At 31.6% G+C, this 21,075-nt stretch overlaps 1 protein-coding gene and 1 long non-coding RNA gene across 3 annotated transcripts in view; one reads left to right on the top strand and one right to left on the bottom strand.

Annotated features, from left to right (window-relative positions):
- The window catches only part of LOC106692632 (cardioacceleratory peptide receptor), a 533,326-nt gene that overhangs the window by 208,923 nt on the left and 303,328 nt on the right, over positions 1-21,075 (bottom strand). The gene's annotated exons all lie outside the window — the stretch shown is intronic.
- On the top strand, positions 5,391-10,345 carry LOC106692633 (uncharacterized). The gene is made up of 3 exons (XR_001344991.2): positions 5,391-5,527; positions 5,602-5,869; positions 10,193-10,345. It is a non-coding gene; the product is annotated as an uncharacterized lncRNA (long non-coding RNA).

The raw sequence follows: 21,075 nt of genomic DNA on the forward strand, positions 1-21,075 counted from the left end.
GAAATATTGACTGCAGAAATGAATTATTGTGAACGCTACCGCAGTATAAATGAAGGGAAAATAAATGAAGGAACTAAATTGAATTTTTTTTTTCTCTACAGTGGTATGCAACAGCTGTGTAGATCTCGTTGAGGGAGTTCCCTAATGACTTGGGAGAGACCAAACTGGATCGTTGAAAGCAAGATTCATGAAAAAGACAATGCTAAATAAATTATAACTTCAACTTCCATTTTATGGGCTTTTAGTGCTGTGATTAAATTGATAACTGAAGTACCCTATAGCATCTATTCAATCAATTGAATCCGTAATTTCAAAAACCACATTCGAATTTTATGTGAAACAATAAAATAATATAAAAACTAATTTTATTCCAATTTTTTTTTTTTGGGGGGGGGATAAATTTGGAGTTTAGACTTTAAAAGGTTTGATTATCTAATAATCTTCAAAATTAATTAATAAAAATAGAACGATTGCCCTTATGACGTGATTTAAAGAAATATATTTTTAACATATATTGTATTCTAGCAAGATATAACATTTATTTATTAAATTGAATCCGTAACTTCAAGAACCACTCAAATCTTACAATTCGAATTATATGTGAATCGATGAAAAGTGTTATTCATGTATAAACTAATTTACCATAATTCTTTTTCGTTCATTGAAAGAAATATATTTGTTAGATACATTGTAGCTACGCATGAGATTTATTTATCAGTTAAATCCGTCTTTTCGAAAATCTCTGAAGGAATTCAATTCCAATTTGACGTGAAGCAATAAAAACTCTATTATTCATGTGTAAACAAATTTTCTTGATTTTTTTTTATTAAAAGTAAATAATAATAATAATAATAATAATAAAAACAAAAACAACAGAAAAATATCTCCTGGGAAGTGATTGAAAGAGATATATTGTAACATATTCTAGCAATCTATAACATCTACCTCATCAATACACGCAATTATTAGGATTTTTTTGCACTGATTGTGGTGTTCACGTTAAAACGATTGAAATATCGAATCACCTTTGTAATGAATAAATAATAATTTTAAAAAATAACAATTTTTTTGGATTATTAAAAGAGACATATTAAATAGATATATTTTATTCCAGCGGCCAATAACATCGATTTATTTAATTTAGATAGTCGATTTAAAAACTCAAGTCAAACTGTCCGTCTTATCATATCAAAACTAGATAGATTTTTTCAAACGGTTGAAATTATTATAAAAGTATATGTAATCAAACGAATAATTTTTCAGTTTATGAACTATAAAAATTAAATAAAAAAAAATTAAACAAAAGCTGATAATTTTTTTGAGACGTAATTGAAAGAGATATATTACAACAGAAGAAACACGCATCTATTTAATTAATTGTATCACTGTTTTCAAAACCACTGAAATCTAACAATTAACATCGTCTGTGAATCAAAAGGTTGAAATAATTATACGATTACATGTAATTAAACAAATAATTTTTACACTTTAAGAATATTAAGAACTAAAAAAAACAACAATAAAAACATCTTTCTTGACTTAGGTTGTTTCAGCGAGATATCTCACTCCTAATTGTAAAATATTTACGTTAATCTTAACTCTTCAAGTTAAGTCTTAGCTCTGGAATACGTTATTAGAAATGCCATGCATACCAAAAAAGGTTTAAGTTTAGGCGATAAAACCCCCCATTACGGTATGCTGATGATTTTGGTGTTATTGGGTAATCCACATCTCAAAGACCTCATTCAAACCAAGCGCCAGTACAGATCATTATTGCAACGCACAAGACATCCTTCTGATCGTCGCACATATTATCACTACTGTAAACTAGTTACGAGAGAATTGTCCAACCATCTATCCGACCCCTTTAATTTCTACCTCCCTTCCCTTTCTACTCACGACAATTGCCTCGAACAATGACCAAAAGAATCCTAAAATCCAAACATATTTCCCATTCCCTCCGACGAAATGATAATACATGGGCAGCATCCGACGAAGATAAAGCCGAAGAACTAGCCATTCACCTTTCTCATACTTTCACTCCTCATCCTGAACTTCATACTGGACCTAACCCAAACAATTGAAGAATACCTATCGTCACCAATCCCACATTCATTACCTCCTAGAGTAGTCAACCCTTCTAGGGTCAAATATCAACTAAGGATGCTAACTCCTCGTAAATCTACAGGGTATGATCTTCTGACTAGTCAAATCCTTCGCTAACTACCTCCCAAAGCTATAATATTCCTTACATATCTCTATAATTGTATCTTAAGAACAACCCACTTTCCTATTCTTTGGAAACATTCCATTATAATCCTCTTTCCAAAACCAGGAAAACCTCCTAATAATCCTTCCAATAGACCAATCAGCCTACTTCCAATCCTCTCAAACATTTTGGGAAAAAATCCTCCTTAAACGTATCCTATCCATAGTTGAATCACAGAGTTCCGTCAGATTACGTCCTAGGCACTCCACAGTTCAACAAGGCATCAGAGTCGTTGACTATATCTCTTCAGCTTTTGAAAAGAAACAATACTGCTCGGGTACCTTTTCGGACATAGCACAAGCTTTTGACCGTGTATTACATGCCAGATTGCTTTTCAAGCTCAAATCCATATTACCCCAAACCTTATACCTTACTCTCCGCTCCTACCTCTCAGATCGTTCCTTTCGAGTTCGCAGTGGTTCTGAGTACTGAAATATCTACCCCATCGAGGCAGGAGATCCTCAAGGCAGTGTCATGGGTCTTATCCTCTACATCCTCTTCACTGCTGACATTCCCATCACTCCAGACACGTTCCTGGCAAGATTTGCCGAGGATACAGCTATTCTATCCTCCCATCCCGATCCTGTAACAGCCTCATCCAATCTCCAACCACACCTCACCCGGATTTAGCTATGGTGCAACCAATGGCGGATAAAAGTCAATGAATCGAAATGCACCCATGTGACTTTCACTCTCCGCCGCAGCTTCTGTCCACCTGTTACTCTTAATAATATTCCTCTACCCAGATCCGACACAGTGCGATACCTCGGATTCATTTTGGACAAAAGACTCACCTGGAACCAACATACTAGACTTAAAGGAAAAGAACTCAACAGACGATTCTGCCAACTATACCGAATGCTCAGCCGGACCTCTCATCTCTCACTAGAAAACAAACTACTAATTTATAAGACTATACTCCGACCTATCTGAACCTACAGATTTGAACTTTGGGTAAGAGCTAAACCGTCGAACATCAAACCTATCCTGTCCTTTCAATCCAAAATCATTAGAACCATAGTTAATGCACTCTATTACGTTTCCAACAGAACACTACACCATGACCTACACATATTCCCTTTGTCCTTTACCTCATACAAACCAAATTCTCAAAATTCCATATAAACCTTTCCAACCATTCTAATCCTTTGGTTCAAACCTTATCTAGTTCTACCCATCCCTACAGCCCATCTTGAAGGTTGAATCGGCAGTGGCCTAAAGACTTATTAAAGTAAAAATGGACAATTGGAGTTCAGGCAATAGTAAGATTCTCCACTCAAGTTGAGTGTTTGCGGCTTTAGCACTTGCTCAGCCTCCACTGACTCACTACCAGTGATGCGGCGAGAGGGATGCGCTGGGATCTTTTGAGCTCTGCTCTACCCCTCACACGTGGGAGATTTTTTTTTTTCATTCATTTATTTATTTTATTTTATTTTAGTATGTATGAGATCATTCACCACTATTACCTATTGCCCAAAACTGTGTGGTAGATTGTAATATCTATCAATAAATAAAAAAAAAGGTAAGGATATAAAATTACAAAACCAAATACAACTTTATTGATAAAAAACATTAAAGAACCAGGTCTTGAAATAAATGCGGATAAAACAAGATATATGGTTAGTAATAGGAGTGGTACTAATTTCGGTGACAGAGGTAGTAAATATATTTGATGAGGTAGAGAGGTTTACGTATTTAGTTTCTACGGTAACTTGAAAAACGAAATTTATGAGGAAATAAAAGGTAGCTTAACGGAAAAAAAGAATGGCTTGTTATTTTTCACTTCTAATATTGCTTAGCTCGCTCCTTCTGTCCAGAAATTTAAGAGTTAAAATTTACAAAATCATTATCCTTCGTTCTGTAGTTTGCGGATGAAAAACGAGGCCTCTTATACTAGGAGAAGATCATTGCTTTAAGGTTTTTGAAAATTAAGTGTTGTGTAAAATATTCGGACAGAAGAAGGATGAAGTAACCTGAGAATTTAGGTCTATACAACGCTAAACTGAAGGAACTGTACCGGATATTTATAATTGAGATTATAGCATTGCGACAAATCTAATGTTCAAGAAAAGGAGTTAGTTATTTATTTTTATATCACGTTCTGTCGTATATTTACAGAAAATGCTTATATGGATCAGAGATGATGTTTACAGCTTATTTCCGAGATATAAGTTATAGTCAGCTGTTACTTCGATGTCAGCTTACTGAGTAGATCAGCTGATCGTATGTATGTTAAGAGATGTATTGAACACAATAAACCCAGTATTTTACAGCAGTCCAAGTGTGTTAGATCTTATTCTTTCTTCCCTTTTTTAACATTTTGCTTTCACTGATACTTAAGTTATAAATTGCATGATACGAAAATAGGAAGCAAAAGAAACATTTAAACTTAAAGTCAAATAATACTTTAAACAAATGCCTTGCTATTTATATTTAATCTGCCAAGTTTCCGAGCTTGTGAAGGAGCAAAGGGAGGACTCCAGAAGATCCCGTAGCTTCTCTTTCAACCGGGTCACTAATATTAAAAGCCACATTAAAATGTTAATTAGGGAATTTAAACAATATTACAAATACATCTACTTCTAATAAAAAACTATTTAAAAAATTCAATAGTGTGTTATGCATAAGTAGTGTTTGAATTTCAATCTAACTTTCTTAAGTATTGATAAATAAAGGATTTCTTTACCCCAATCTTTTCTATTCCTACAAGTATGTGCTAATAATGATTTGATTTAAATTTTAGTTCTGTACAGTAAAGAGGATTGTAACAAGAATTATTCAGGATTTAAAAATAACTGGCTCTAATATTCCAGACAGACTATAGTTTTAGGGTTATTCGAAAAACGATTGTTATTTTTATTATATATATATACATATTACAAATATGTCTATACTATAAGGAATTATATTTGATTTTACAACCATTGTCGTTTTTGAATTGTTCTGATCAATAAGTCAGTGAGATGTTACTGGCTCATACAGTTCAGTTTTACTATATAAATTTAAAACTTTAAACTCACAATTTTTTTTTTTTTTTAATTTTCAACAACTCGGTTTAAATTAATTTTCGTTTACATTTTATGACCAAGTGGCTTGATTTATTCCAAATTAAAACTGGAACTGACTTATTGTTTTACCATATGACCGTTACCAACATATTTGTGAATACAGTTGTATACATTTTTATAAATATCAAATTGAGTTTTTCAGTGAAAGGAAACCGGGAAGATTTTTCTGTCGTTTAATATTGTATAAAAGGTTAGTTTCATTACAATTTCTCTCTCTTATACGACCGTTTCATAATTTATTTGAATATATCATTATTTTTCTAGAAACTATGGAACAAACCTGTGTCGAAATAAACTTGAACGAAACTTTAAATAAGGAACCAAAATTTGATTTGAGGCAAGATATCGAGACCGTTTCAGTGAAATTTGATGAAGTGCCGATGATATCCGAAGACATGAAATTAACCGCACGAAATTGCAATAATGCCTCCACTTCCATAATGATTGAGGATAAATCAAATGAAATATATAAATATAAGAAAAGCACTAGAAGATGGTATGAAAGTTTAGACATCAACGATGATGTGCCATGGTATGCGTTATTTCTTATTTAAAGGCTAAAGGAAAAAAACGCATCTTACGTTTTCCTAAATGCTTAAGCAAATAAGTTTTTTTTTTATAGCAACATTTATTATTAACACTTTAAGGAATCAAGTTAACATTGATTTTGAATTGTTTAAACTTTCTTTTCCCCGGTTTTGACTTTGCCAGAGTATTTTTCATAAAAATCTACTGGAAACAGTATCATTTTGAGGCGAGAATACTGATTTCATTGAATCTATTTTATGTGATCTTACGTCAAAATATAAAAAACTTCTTCCAGGGTTCTTGGCGAAGCTCACTAGGTAGTGATAAACATATAGCTTATATAATTATACTTACCACGTTTGTATGCTATAGTTTATCGTTTTATCCTGTTGCTCTGTATGTATTAAGAGACAGGTATCAATAGATCATTTTGTTGTTTGTAATAAGAAAAACAACATTATCGATTGTAGTGGGTAATTAAAATTACGAAAAATGCTATTAATGAAGTAGTAAAAAACTTTTATTATGAAGTAAACTTTGGTAAAGATTGGTTTAAAACCCTTAAGTACAAATTCTCATTGGTAAAAAAGAATGTTTTTTTTTTCTGGCTTCATGTAAACATTGAAAACTCCTAATTTTACACAAATTCAACGTTATTAAATTTCTTATCTTCTAATCCTTACATTTTAATCCTTCATAACTAAATAATGTTAAATAGTAATTTTTTCAAATTTATTTCTCTGGTTTTGATTTAATTTACGTTGCTCTAATTTTCCTTATCTTGCCTCTTCTTCAATAATCGATTAAACTCTAGACTTATTTATACATTTACGAAAAATTTACAAGTAATTAATTGTAGATTTTAATATCTAAAATAAATAATGTGTATCAGTTGCCACGAACATTCAAACTTACATACTTAAAATTGCACTCAATTTCGCAATAATTTATTTTTAATACTAAGTTAAAGTATTTTCCTAAAAATAGCATAAAGGTCTCATCGTAATTACATGAATTAAAATAATGTCTAATTACTGAAAGGTTACTGAAGAATGAAAATAATCAGGTTTTCGAATTTTTTTTTATTTAGTCGAAATTTATGTAAATGTAACTGGGAATAACTTTTCACAAAAAATCAAAGTTATTTTGCTCTAGTAAACCTAACCTTATTTGTTGTGGTAAGACTACTAATGTCTTGTTCATCACGTATTTGTTTTTAATTTTCTACATTGTTACGTTAAAATAATCTTTTCAAATCATTGATTAAAAATATACAGTTAATTTGAATTTTTTAGGTATAGATTTATAATGAATCAAAATTTATATTTTACATATTTTATTCTATACTTACTTCATGAGAAAGTTTATATTTTATAAGTGTAAAAAAAAAACGTTATTTTTGGTAGTATTTTTAAACTATATGCTTTGTTTTAATAATTATATTAATTAATTGTTAATTTAATAATTAACTCTTTTATATTGTTAATGATCCCAAGTGTTCTCTAATAATTTAAAAAAGTTGTGCCAAGTGTAGAACAAGTTGAGGTTAAGGATCCCATAAAGAAATTTCCAATATTGTAATTAAAAAAGAATGAAAAACATATATATCATAACGGTGTTTTTTTTATTTCATTTATATACTTAGAAAACTGAGGTTTAGATTTCAGATCCTGTAAGTGGGACAAAAACCAAACTATCAAAAAAAGGACATATTATAGTTCAAAGAAACACAATTTTGCTATATAGACAATAAATAAAGGATGTTATCAATTACAAATCACTCTAACTGATCATTTGTTCATCCGTAGATGATAATAATAATTACCAAGTTTTGGTTCACTGAGTTGTGAACATTTCTCAAACTACTGAGAGTTCAGGCACTTCTTGGCATAATCTCTGTGGTGGCCAATATTGGCTGATGTAATTATCATTGATGATTTTGGGCAACTTTGTGTTAGTACTTTAATAAGTATGGTTAACCTCGAGTTTCATGTCCTTTCAGTAATTAGTAAAACATCAGTAATTAGTAAGTAGAAATATGACTTTCAGTAATTACTAAAGTTTTAATTAATTATAGTAACAACGATGATAACATAATCTTATCACCGGTTAATTGTTACTCATTAATAATCAGCAATTATTTTACTCGAATTAATTTTAAAATAAAAAATCGTAAGTAATGTGCGATAGTATTTTAGTGTAAAATATGATCTTAATTATTTCACTGGCGTAATACTTATACTGTTAATACATTGGGACACTCTGTGTAAATACGAAAAATAATTTAATTGTCACTAAAATGATTCTCAATTCTATACACACTAGTCTTGATCGGCGAAGTTGTTCCTTATCAATCACTCAATAAAATCAAGCATTTAGCCTCATGACAATAATCATATGATTTTATTACATTTGATGTTTATAATAGTTAGGGATATAGAAAATTTAAAGTATCTATCCTTCCAAATATAAACTCACTTTATGTTTTTCATTTCATTTTGTTATGTACAATTTATATCTGTATTTTGTTCATTTTGAACTGAGTTTCTGTAATTATTTCTAACATGGTAGGTGTTGTTAGAAATTTATACGTAAATTTATTATTGTTATATTAATACTGTTTGTATAAGAAAGTGATTCCCAAAACCTTTGTCTAAAGTTACAACAGTAAGTTCGCGACGGTAATAGTATCAACATTTGTGTGAATTGTCATTTTACGGTGTTGTTTGAATTGTTGTTTTACGCCTGTTGTAAACTTGGACGTGGAAACAGACAAAACACTATACTTAAGGACATTTTTGAATTTATTGTTATTGACGTAAATATGAGCTTTTACAGCAACTAACTTATAAGACAGTATTAATATTAACCATCACAATTTGAACACTAACTGGATAACATCTCATAAAACCTCGACTGTTAGATACCATCAATAGTCATAATACAAAGCGCTACAATCTCCCAAACTAATTAAAGGATCTAATACAATAATATTATATAATAATACAATATATAATATAACACAATAATATAATAGTAAATAGCATAATCCTAGGAGTTCATCGGTTAATAAAAAAAAATCTAATAACAGGATATAATACTAATAATAGTAATACTAATTTATCAATTGAACAGTCCATATAGAAACGCTCTATTAAAGATTAAGGTGATTTAAAACATTAAATATCTGTTGTAGCACTGTTTTATTAAAATATATTATTTCTTTGTAGCATTATGAATTGTTGTATTTTGATTTGAAATTATTGTTTCTAATATATTAAAGAAGGTTCTGTTGTTTGTTTATTGGGGTGACAGACCGTGGAGATCCAAGGCCTCAATCGATGTACTTGAGAAATAGATCGTTCTTGATGTGGTTTTCTTGATGTGGTTTTCATAGAGTGGGTCCGTCACTCCCTCGCCTATTTTTGTGAGTGCCACCCATTGGCTGACGGGCCTCTCAAATTCCCGGGGGGAGATTGTGAGTAATTTTATGTTTGAAAAAATCCCGGGTAGGGCCGGGCTCGATCTCACAATCTTTGGGTTGGCAGACAGGAGCGTTACCACGCTGCTACCGCCACCCCCAATTTCTTTCCCCCTTCCTTTCTTATTTTATCATTCAAAACTGTTGCCCTCTTTTTAAATACATTGAATGGTGAATTTTAACTTACCGGATTCATTTATGACTTGCCCAGTTTTGAAATAAGTTCCACAAAAAGATTTTGTTGAATCTGAGTGAAAGGAATCGGGAAATACTTTTAATCCATTATTGATTCCATCTTTCTACCATGGAATAAGCGTTATTGGAAGTTTCGATGAATCCATATATACAACGTTGGTTCCTTCCTGGGTTATTATTATTTTAGTAGTAGATGCCAGATGTAAAGCTAAATTTATTGTAAATAAAGAAACATTATTAAAAAACTTTGTATCGGTAATGTTATTAAATTTTAGTGATATTCTTTAACCTCCCATATCCACAACAAAACATATATTTATTTAAATATAGCTTTAATTTAATTTCTTAATATCTAATTACCAACTAAAACAATGGTATTTAACACATTTTGCCTTACTAGTCTAAATGATTCTAAGCTATTCTAATATAGACTTACTACTAACTGATGGAATAAGTTAAAATAAAATTAAAAAGACACAAAACAATTTATAATTGACTCAATTGAGCAATGAACAATACATACGTTCACTCCATTGGCCTGTGAGGCAGAGAGAGCTCACCCAAATTCACAGTTTGGCGTCTAAACTCAGCTCACTCACCAATGTCCATGAAGTATAAAGTAGATTTGATACATATTTTCTTTTTTCACAGGCAGCTGTAATTTAAATCAAGTTTCTAAGAGTCGCTACAGTTCAGTTTTCCTTAAGATATGGATTATTTTTACTGGTGTGATGTGAAAAGAATATTTCAAACATGTTGTCTCATTCAATATATATTTTTCTAATAAAAAAATGAGAAATTAAAGTATTCATTGTTTTCATAGTTACTCTTGTCGAAGTGTCATATTTTTATGTTCAATTTTAATATTCAAGTATTACGCTTTTATATATATACAAACATTATTTTTTTCCATATCCTTGGCAATTAAAATAAGAGGTCAAATTTTGTTATTATGACGTATTGATTATGTATTCGGTATGTTCTGAAATTAATTATTCGTGAATTACATTGGAACTTTATCTTCTCTACAGTCATACCAAAACAATCTTATTTCTTTGAAATATTATTACTTTTAATATCATCGATATTCAAATATTATCGAGTTATTAGTTTCAATTACTTTTGTATGAAATATACGGTTAGAGGATGTATTGGGTTCGTTAAAAAATTATATGCGTTTTGAGTCCAATTAACCAATTTTTTAAAATGGTCTGTCTGGACCCGTTTCTATGGGAAAGTCCTTGTTTCTTAAAAACATAAAGTGGCGGGAAATAGAAATATGGGTTTTCTGCATTTACATATTTATTTCTGAAATGTTTTAAAATATAACTTTATTTATAGATATCTCGTTTTAACTATCATTTTGTATAATACCTATATTTTTGTGTACCTCAAAAAATACTGAAACTTTTCCTTAAAATCTACTTGGAGTGTCACTTCTTGTAATTCTTTAGACTTTTTGTAACATTTTTTCCAATACGACTGGAACGATTTTGATTAAATATGACATATGAATGTCCGTTTGTGTGATTTTTATTATCACAGAGGTCTTAAACGTCGAAAATTACTATCACTTACAATACATATCTAATATATAGTAACGGCAAGTATTGAATACTAAATAAACTGGAGAATAAAATGAAGAAACTGATGTATTGAAACATGCAAGAATTAATTCAATTAATTATCAAGTTATGATAGTATCGAGAGTTCATCCGAGATTTATTTTAATCCTGTTTAAAACATATTACCCACTCCTACGACGTGATGATAGCACATGTGCTGCATCCGACAAAGATAAAGCAGAAGGATTAGCCATTCACCTTTCTCACATATCCACTCCTCATCCCGAACTTCATCCTGACCAAAGTGAAACAATTGAATATATCTCTTCAGCTCTTGATAAGAAACAATACTGCTTGGGTGCCTATCTGGATATAGCGCAAGCTTTTGGCCGGGTATGGCCTGCCGGATTGCTTTTCAAGTTCAAGTCCATATTTTTCCAAACCTTATACCTTAGCTCCTACCTCTCAAATCGCTCCTTTGGAGTTCGCAGTGGTCCCGAGTACTCAAATATCCACCCGATCAAGGCAGTGTCTTGGGTCTTGTCCCATACATCCTCTTCACTGCTGACATTCCTATCAATCCTGACACGTTTCTGCCAACATTTGCCGATTATACAGCTCTCTTATCCTCCCATCCTGACCCTTTATCAGCATCATCCAATCTCCAAACACACCTCACCCAAATTGAGCAATGATGCAACCAATGGCGGATAAAAGTCAACGAATCGAAAAGCACCCCTGCAACTTTCACCCTGTACTGCAGATTCTGTCCATCTGTTATTTTTAATAATATTCCTCTACCCAGATCCGACACAGTGCGATGTCTTGGATTCATCTTAGACAAAGGACTCACCTAGAACCAACATACTAGACTTAAAAGACAATAACTAAACAGACTATTAAGCCAACTATACTGACTGTTCAGCCAGACCTCTCATCTCTCACATAAAACAAACTTCTAATTTATATGACTATACTCAGAACTATCTGGACCTACGAACTTAAACTTGGCGAACAGCAGTCAATCATCAAACGTATCCAATCATTTCGATCCAAAATCCACCATAGTTAACCATAGTTAATGCACCATGTTACGTTTCCTACAGATCACTACACCATGACCTTCATATCCCTTTGTCCTTGACCTCATACCAACTTAATTCTCAAAATTCTATATAAACCTTTCTAACCATCCTAATTCTTTAGTTCAATCCTTATCTAGTTCCACCCATCCCTACAATCCGCCTCGAAGGTTGAAACGGCAGTAGCCAAGAGACGTATTGTAAAATAAAAATGGACAATTGTAGTTCAGGCAATGGTCAGATTCTCCACTCAAGTTGAGTTTTTGCGGCTTTAGCACTTGCTCAGCCTCCACTGGCTCATTACCAGTGAGGCGGCGAGAGGGATGCGCTGGGATCTCTTGAGCTCTGCTCTACACCCCACACGTGGGGGATAGAGTGGCCTCAGGGATCCTCAAGTGGATTGTGTAAATATTGTATATACGAATGTAAATGTGACTAGAGATAATTTTATTTTATTTATTTATTTTCTCATTTCTTTAGTTTGATTATGTTTATTTTCTTTATCCTCCTGTTTGTATATATTTTAAGAGAGATTTAATTTATTTTTATGTACTTTTTTTTTTCTTTCATTCATTTATTTATTTTTCATTTCTATTTTATTTCATTTTAGTATGAATGTGATCATTCATCACCTAATGCCCACAACGGTGTGGCCGATAGTAATATCTACCAATAAATAAAGTTTTTGAATTAAAAAAAAATCCTTTTTAATAGATTTTCTATTAGTTTTAAAGTAAAAATAATATAATCAAATATACATAATCATAGTTTTAAATTTGTGGTAAATTTATATTTATCTATAGCTGAACCTGAAACTAAGACTATTCAATTAATTTAAAAAATAATGTTTTAACGTTAACGAGAAGCATTCCAATTTAGCTGGCTCTATTTTGTCAAAGTGATCAGATATCCGTCACTACCATAATTAAAAAACTTCAGATTAATTTCCTGATAATTAAACCGTTCGCTAGGTTCCGAGAGGAATCCAATTAAGAGAGATTTTGTTAATGAATTGATTTGAATTGAGAAAATATATAGATTTGTAGCAGACCTTAGTTAACACAGGTTTGCATAACATTATGATATAATGGCGTAAGCTGATTTACCTCATCCAGGGTATCACAGTTTTAAGTTTGAAAAAAAGCCAACAACACGGATTGTTTACTACTAAATGTTTAAAAATCTAACGTTACCTAGAAATTTCTCATTTATGCCATCGCTGTGTATTTACTTTCAACTATAATTTGGTATGTCTACGGTCTTTTAGATTACTTCAAGATTTATTTGGAATGTATGTGTTTTGTTTTTTGTAATTTTATAAAGATGTGGCCACAATCGCTACTGCTACCTTGGTACTGTAATCCTTGGATTCTTCTGCTGTCCTACCGCTGTGCGTACATAATCGACGGTACACTCGATGGCCTGGACCCCCTAAATGACGTCCGCAATGTTCTCTTGCCCGGCTACGTGGCAATTGATCATGTACTAGCTGATAAAGTTTACTGGACGATTCCACACGTGTGTAGCTGTTTCAGGATTTTGATGACAGCATATAGTGGTCCCTTTCATTCCTAAAAATGTAATCCTTCCAGTTAATACCTGAAATACTTGGTGGCTCGGAGGACTACAAAGAGCTCTCTATCGTAGATGACTTGTTTTTTCTACGGTTGGACGATCACTATGAAGAAAAATGCGAGAGAAGGCCAGAGGTTTTCATCCTTCGAAATTGCTTCCCTGACAATACAAAATAAGATTTGATAAGCGTTCTCCTTAGGACGTCACAGCACTACAGCATTCTTTTTTGCAATTTCAGTGTTCGAATGCTGGAGTGGAGTCTCTTCCCTAGTTGACTGGTCCCTTGTCATTCTGTTTCGCCCCAGCTAGGAACCTGTTGAATGAAGTCTGTAAATCTTTCGCTCTAGGTATGCAATGACGTTAGTATTAAAGCATATCCAGAACTCATCGCAGGCCCCTTATAATCACCCGTAGCTGATATGGGATAGAATGCAATTCCTTGAACCTTACCTGAAAGAGTGCCTTACACCCGTAGCGTGGACCGTATTATCGAAGAATTCGAATTTCTGGCGAGCTAAGACACTTCAAAAGACTCAAAGTGAGTCTTCTATCTTCTATTTTCCCCTTAATTTTTTTTCTGCTCTTCTTTATCTCTGGAAGTGCTAATGTTATTTAGGCAAAGTCCAAACCCCGAAACACTAGATCCATGAACTGTTGAAAGGTTTGCGAGGAATTCCTCAGACCAAAACACATTAGGAGGGATGCAAAAATTCCGCAGCGTATAATCACTGGCGGAATGTCTACTTCTGCCACCTGGATTTAGCAATATAGCTAATTGAGGTCCATATTCTTCTTGTGCATATTAACGTTGAAATCCGCCAACAGTGTATCTATTAAGAACCGCCCTGGCGTTAAACTGACTATTATCGCCACAGGATTGTATGCCTACTTGCTTCTCCACTATGTGAAGTAGACTCGGCCAAGTTCTATTAGACGGTCTGCAGATCTTCAATCGTTCACTAGAACTCTCGCTTGGTGGCGTTGTACCTTTCCAGTGGCCGAGGGCGGCCTCTAGTATTAACTGGGGCTTCGTGAGTCTCTATACAGTGGACGACGTCATACTTGTCTTGGTTGCTGTTTGTCACTTGTGTAATGCTAGGTTACTGGCAAGCTGACATGTTGCGAGACCAACCATAATATTATAGTGATATAGTAGATCTATGCCGAAGATGGGATGACTCAGGTTTGACATGAATGAATCTCCATGTCATTTTGTGCTGAAGGTCGAGGTTCTGGGCGATTCTCCTGTTATGAATTGAATTGGTATAAATCAAACCATAACTTAGAACCTTTAGAAAGGATTTTATTCATTTTAAATGTACACATAAACATAGATTTGAACACAAATGACATGAAAACAAATGAAACAATAAACAGATTCAAGTAGGGAGACTACAGTTTAACCATACAGCTCCCTAACGTGGGCATTGGTGTTCCATTGGTCACATACAAGGTGAACTACATGCACAGCTGAAAGCTATTCTTCGTCGGAATGATAGATATAGTGCCTCAGTATCCATCAGATATCTGATTCCAGACTTCTGTCGACGATGTAAAGTCGATGATTGATAATCTCAGGAAAGGAACACAACTCGTTCGCTGCTGCTTTTAGATTACAGCCCCAGGAGGCTTCCAATCGCAGAAATTAGTTCCTCTTCCTCCGAATCCGCAAAAAACAAATCAGAGGTGCTGTCTAGTTTTAAGTCTCGAAGACCTGGGATCCTGCAGAGCCACTTGTCCTCGCAGTGGCTCATCCCCGACCACATCAGTGCTTTTAGAGCAGCTGTCTCCGCTGTCAGGCCAACACTGCTGTTGATTGCCTGTTGATCTGCTTCATCCATGAGCTTCGTAATTCTTGAGTTCTTCTGAGTGCCCGCTCTTTTAGCCTCCTATGCTTATAGGCTTGGGCAAGGTCCGCTTCTTGCTATAGAGATGCTAAATCCAGTTGAAAAATGATTAGCTCTTACTTATTAGTTTTATTAGTTGATTAGTTTTACTATAAGTTATTTTTACTAGAGCTGAATACTTGTATGAACCACGGATTAGGACAATACTTTAGATACCCATGACAAAAAAAACAAAAAAAAAACTCAGATTTTTGGCCACCACTATAATTCGTGTATGAGATAATAAACTATGAATGTTGGCTCTCATTCACTAAATTATAATCATTTACACCAGAAACAGGCAGATTTATACAATAATTATAATAAAGTTTATCACAATTTTTATGTGGAAAAAAACAAAAACCATTAATTAATCATATGACGAAAGGTTTCAAATGGGTTTGCCACTGAAACGAGTGTAAAATAATTATACAAGGGAAATAAAAAATAATGTGTATAGTAATAATGATATAGACAATAATAATTACAAATGTTGATGCCAAACCATTTCGCACAATCTCATCGATTTCCGTCTGTTGTGGTTGAAAACATTCCCCCCTCCCATTTACAATTGGGAAAACATTTACATTAGGGAAGGTAACCGTGAAAATTTTATAATGATTCAGTTTTTATAATAGTCAGTTTTATTAAGCAAGGAAATGTTCTAAGTGAAGAGTTCACAGAAAGAGTGATCTTAGACCACCATAAAAATTGAAATTACAGCAGCATCTTGTGGGGTTCGAAAAATGGTGATATAAATGGTATGGCCATATAAAGGGTATGGTGATATAAATTCCAGTTAGTTATCATTGAATCAATATTTTTTGTATATTTCAAGCAAGAATTTTTTATATATATAAAAAGACGAGGGTCCAGGTTCGAAGGTTTTTGTTTTAAAAAAATACACAAATAGTAATTAAATTATTAAATAGTTTAATTACTATTTGAGTTTCCCCTCCTACCCCCGCTCTCTAACCATCTTTATTTTATATATTAATTACACACAAGCACAACAACAATCATCCAAGATTTTTTTTTTTACTAAAAATAAAAATTACTAACTGACCTGTCAATTTTTGTAGAAAGGAAAAATTAATCTCCAATAAGTCTGAATGGCTTAAAAGAAAACTTTCATTAAGCAAAATTATGCAAATTTAATTTTTAATTAAAGCTGAAACATCACACTCCAATTTTATCCATTTAAATCTTTTGTGACTGAAATTACAAAAATTTATTGCTGGTGAGCATCTGGTCTAAAGAAGGGTTCTATATACAAAAGTTGGAATATTCCATATTTCGGTGGAATTAATTTTCAAAGCAGTAGGCCGATTACATCCTTTATCCCAATATCTTTAATTACGTTCTCTGAAGTCACGCGAAGAATAATTTTTTTATCAATGTTAGTCCTTTTTTTCATGGCTATATTTAGCACATATTTTATTATGTATTAGTATTGATGTATTTATTGGTCCGTTATTTTGTTTGTTAACTATAGCCTACAGGATTAGAGGGAAATTTATTGATTAAAGATACTAACGAAACTGATTTTTATGTTATTTAATGTTGTAAAAATTGACGCGGCATATTACCCCTATCAAATTTGACAGGGCTCATAACATTCTAGAAATAAAACGTTGGTCGTTTTTACATTTTTTGTGAACTATCATTTTTTTTTAATACTAATCCCTCAAAATATTGGTAAAATTTGTTCTATTCAAAAGTAGAGTTTCTTAAATTTCTCAAAAATGTGATCATATAACATCTATTTTTCAAAACATGTAGTTTTTGAATTATTAGGAAGAGTACTATGGTCAACCTCCAGCATTAAATTTTTTTTGTGAAATATTAGAAAAATGTTTGCCATAAAACAATTGAATCAATTTGTTAAAAATATCTGTATTAAAAAGAATACTTAAACAATTCCGTAGAAAATTTAATGTGTAATTTTCTTGATATAAGTAAAGAACTTATAAAATACATAATTTTTACTACGCCTTCTTTCTTTCTAATGAATCAATATGAAGTAGGTTTATTTTTTAATTTTTACTAATGTATTTTTTTAAATGTTTGACTGGACTAATATTTGACGTCTTCATTCGAAAAATTACATTGTTTAGAAAAAAGTTATATCATCAATTTCGGTAAAATTTATGTGCGCTTATTTTTTTAATGATAACTATTTCACCAGATACTTTCGGTTTTTAGATGCATATGAAAAAGTTATGAAGTGACCGTTTTTTACTTTTCCTCTCTCCTACCCCACACAACTAAACTTCACATACAAATCTATGTGATTGTAAAGAAAATTATGTTCTTGTGGTTCTATAGCACAAGTTGCGTCTCAGTTTCATTTTTTATTTATTTTAAAATTTATAATTTATTTATTGTAAATTTTTCATTTTTTTTCCTAATTTACTGGACTACTTATCAATTCATATCAATTATCAAAGTTGTTCTTTATTTTCTTATAAAAATGGTTATAAAAAAAAAGTATATGTGATAAGTATTGCTGGAATCCACTGGTTCAATCAATATTAAAATATGACAATAATGCATATTTTTTAAGTGTTAAACTCGTTTAATAAACTATATAAAAGAAGATATTTTTACAAATTTATCGGTCATTTAATAAACTAATCTAACAGTTTTTCTTTTTACAAAGATGAATCATTTTAAAGGATTAATCATGTCTTGCTATAAGATATCGGTAACGTCCGTACAGTGTATATTTATATATTTACATTTATGTATACAGTAATATTTATTTTTTTAATGTTTTAATTAAACTGGCAATAAGTTAAAAAATGTTTAATACATTTTCTCTGGTACCTAAAGCGATTAGAAGGAAAGTGCAGTGCAGTTAAGAATAAGATTTTAATGAGAACATTCCCTCTGAAAGTCTGGATGAAGAGATAAAAACTTCGTGTTCTGTCAATATTTCTGCACGGACAGCAATAAGATAGCTGAGAGAGGAACGTCTGATAGACCGTAAAGTCAGGAAGAATCCGCTGCTTAGTGAACTCAGTCGTAAAATGGAGTTAACCGGGCAAAACTTTACCAAAACGGCTTAATATTGTGCAAAGTTGGTGTAGTCTGATGAAATCCTTTTTGAGGTAATAGTATAAATGTTACTTCAAGGTTCCTGAATTACTTATTTCAAATAAAAGAACATAATTATAACTTTTAATAAGAGAAACCACAAAATCATGTAATTTAAGACAAAGTGGATGAAGGTGTTAGGCCACATTTTAGGAAAAGTTTAGATTTTTATTTGAGGATTATTTTAGAAAATCCTTTCCGTACTGTATGGAAAAGATTTTCTAAAATAATCCTCAAATCAAAAATCTAATTTTTTCCTAAGCTGTAGCCTAACAACTTCGTCCACTTTGTCTTAAATTACACGATAGTTATAAATAATTAATTAAAAAAGTAGGGTTTGAAGAGGCCAGTAAAACCTCTAATGTTGTAATAGCAAAACAATTTTCTACCTTTTCGTTAACGGTGATAAAAAATCATTGCTCTTTTGAAAAAAATCGTTTCTACTTCACCAGCTTCTAATTATTATGTCGAAGATTGAGTTATCATTAATTAAGAATTAAAATACATTTATATGTACAAAAAAAGTTTTTAAAATACTACATTGTTTAATTTGTAGTAGTTTTAAGAAAGTTAAAACTGAATTTTTGAGGATAAAATATTTATGAATAAACATTAAATTTAATTTTACTCTGATTCATTGTTTTTAACACCTTCATTATTTTCTGTCCAAAGTTTTTAGTTAATCAATGAATATGTCTATTTCAATTATGACTTCAGGCGCATCGGTAGATGATAAGAAATCTTATCGCTAAAATTTTACTCGATCAAATTTACATCATATCTGACGCTGATACTTCAAACCCGATACTATTATATGATAATGTATAGAGACTGTAGGTGTTGGAGAACGGTTTTATACAAAGGGGGAATAAATGTATTTTAATTCTTAATTAATGGTCACTCAATCTTCGACGTAATAATTTGAACTTGGTGAAGTAGAAACATTGTTTTTCAAAAGAGCAATACTTTTTTATCACTGTCAACGAAAAAGTAGAAAATGTTTTTAATATAACAACATTAGAGGTTTTACTGGCCTCCTCAAATCCCAGTTTTCAATTATTTATTAATAACTATCGTGTAATTTAAGATTAGTGGATGAAGTTGTTGGGCTACATTTTAGGAAAAAATTAGGTTTTCGATTTAAGGATTATTTTAGAAAATACTTTCCATATAGTGATTTGCTTGATTTTAATATTTTTTAGAAAGTTAAATTCCAATCCTCTTCTAAATTTATTTAAAATCGGATGAACTGTTTACGAAAAAATGTAGGGTTGTCGAGAAAAATATGTTCACGCATGTGTAAACGAAAGTTAATAGAATTAGATAAAATCTACATGGGATAAATTCTGAACACTTTTCCATAAAATTCCTAAAAAGTATGACCTTTCTTTTTTTAAATATTTATTTATTGCTATTTACAACTGAACATTTTAATACATTTAGTAAATCTGATCTAAGTTAAATTGGAGTGTTACAGGCGTGTAGAGATACTACCCATTGGTAGCACTCTAATTAAAAAAAAAAATTATGACCGAACACAAATTGGACTATTGACCTACCAACGGATAGGCATGGAACCTAATTTATTCCTTTACGTATAAAACAAAAATTGCAAATGAACATTTTTGATCCTATGGACATTTTTTTTTATTTCCTGCATGAATTCGTATTTTCCTACGTTTGATAGTGAGAAAGCTAAATTAGAAATCGTGACAGCTCTTTGAGTAATATAAAGTAAAAAATATCATTTTAGAATTAATTGTCTTTACTCATCGTTTGCCATTAAATTTAATATTAAACTTAATATTCTGCCGTTGATAATATATGAAACGTTCCTTGGGCTCAAAATAAAAAATGAATTTTGCCTCAGGGTATTATGTTATGAATTTCTTTTACTAGAATTTCTAATAAAAACATCTCCCTTGTTCTCCACAAGGACTTTATTAAAGACCTCGCCTTGCCTGTGTAGGCAATCTAAAGTCGTTCTCTCTTAAAGTTCCAATAATTTAGGATATACACATAATTTTATAATTATTTTTGAAACAAGTTGTCTAAAATTGTTAAACACTGGTGAAAACTTTAGCTTTTTAATATCATTTTGTCGGGTCGAGAAAGTTGTTTGTTATCAAATACATACCATCTACAAATAGGGCTAACCAACTATAACATTCCTAAATTACTTATCGGTATGTTATATTTAACTCTTTGTGGAATATTTAAAAGTTTTTTTATTACTAATCAGACGAAGTTTTTTTTTTTTTTTGTTTGGCTACCTACTTGAGGGAGTTCATTGAAGCGTACATGTATGCAACCTCGTCCAGAGGAGG

This window comes from Halyomorpha halys, unplaced genomic scaffold, assembly GCF_000696795.3.
Source record: "Halyomorpha halys isolate HHAL.00 unplaced genomic scaffold, Hhal_1.1 Scaffold64.1, whole genome shotgun sequence".
Classification (NCBI taxonomy): Eukaryota; Metazoa; Arthropoda; class Insecta; order Hemiptera; family Pentatomidae; genus Halyomorpha; species Halyomorpha halys.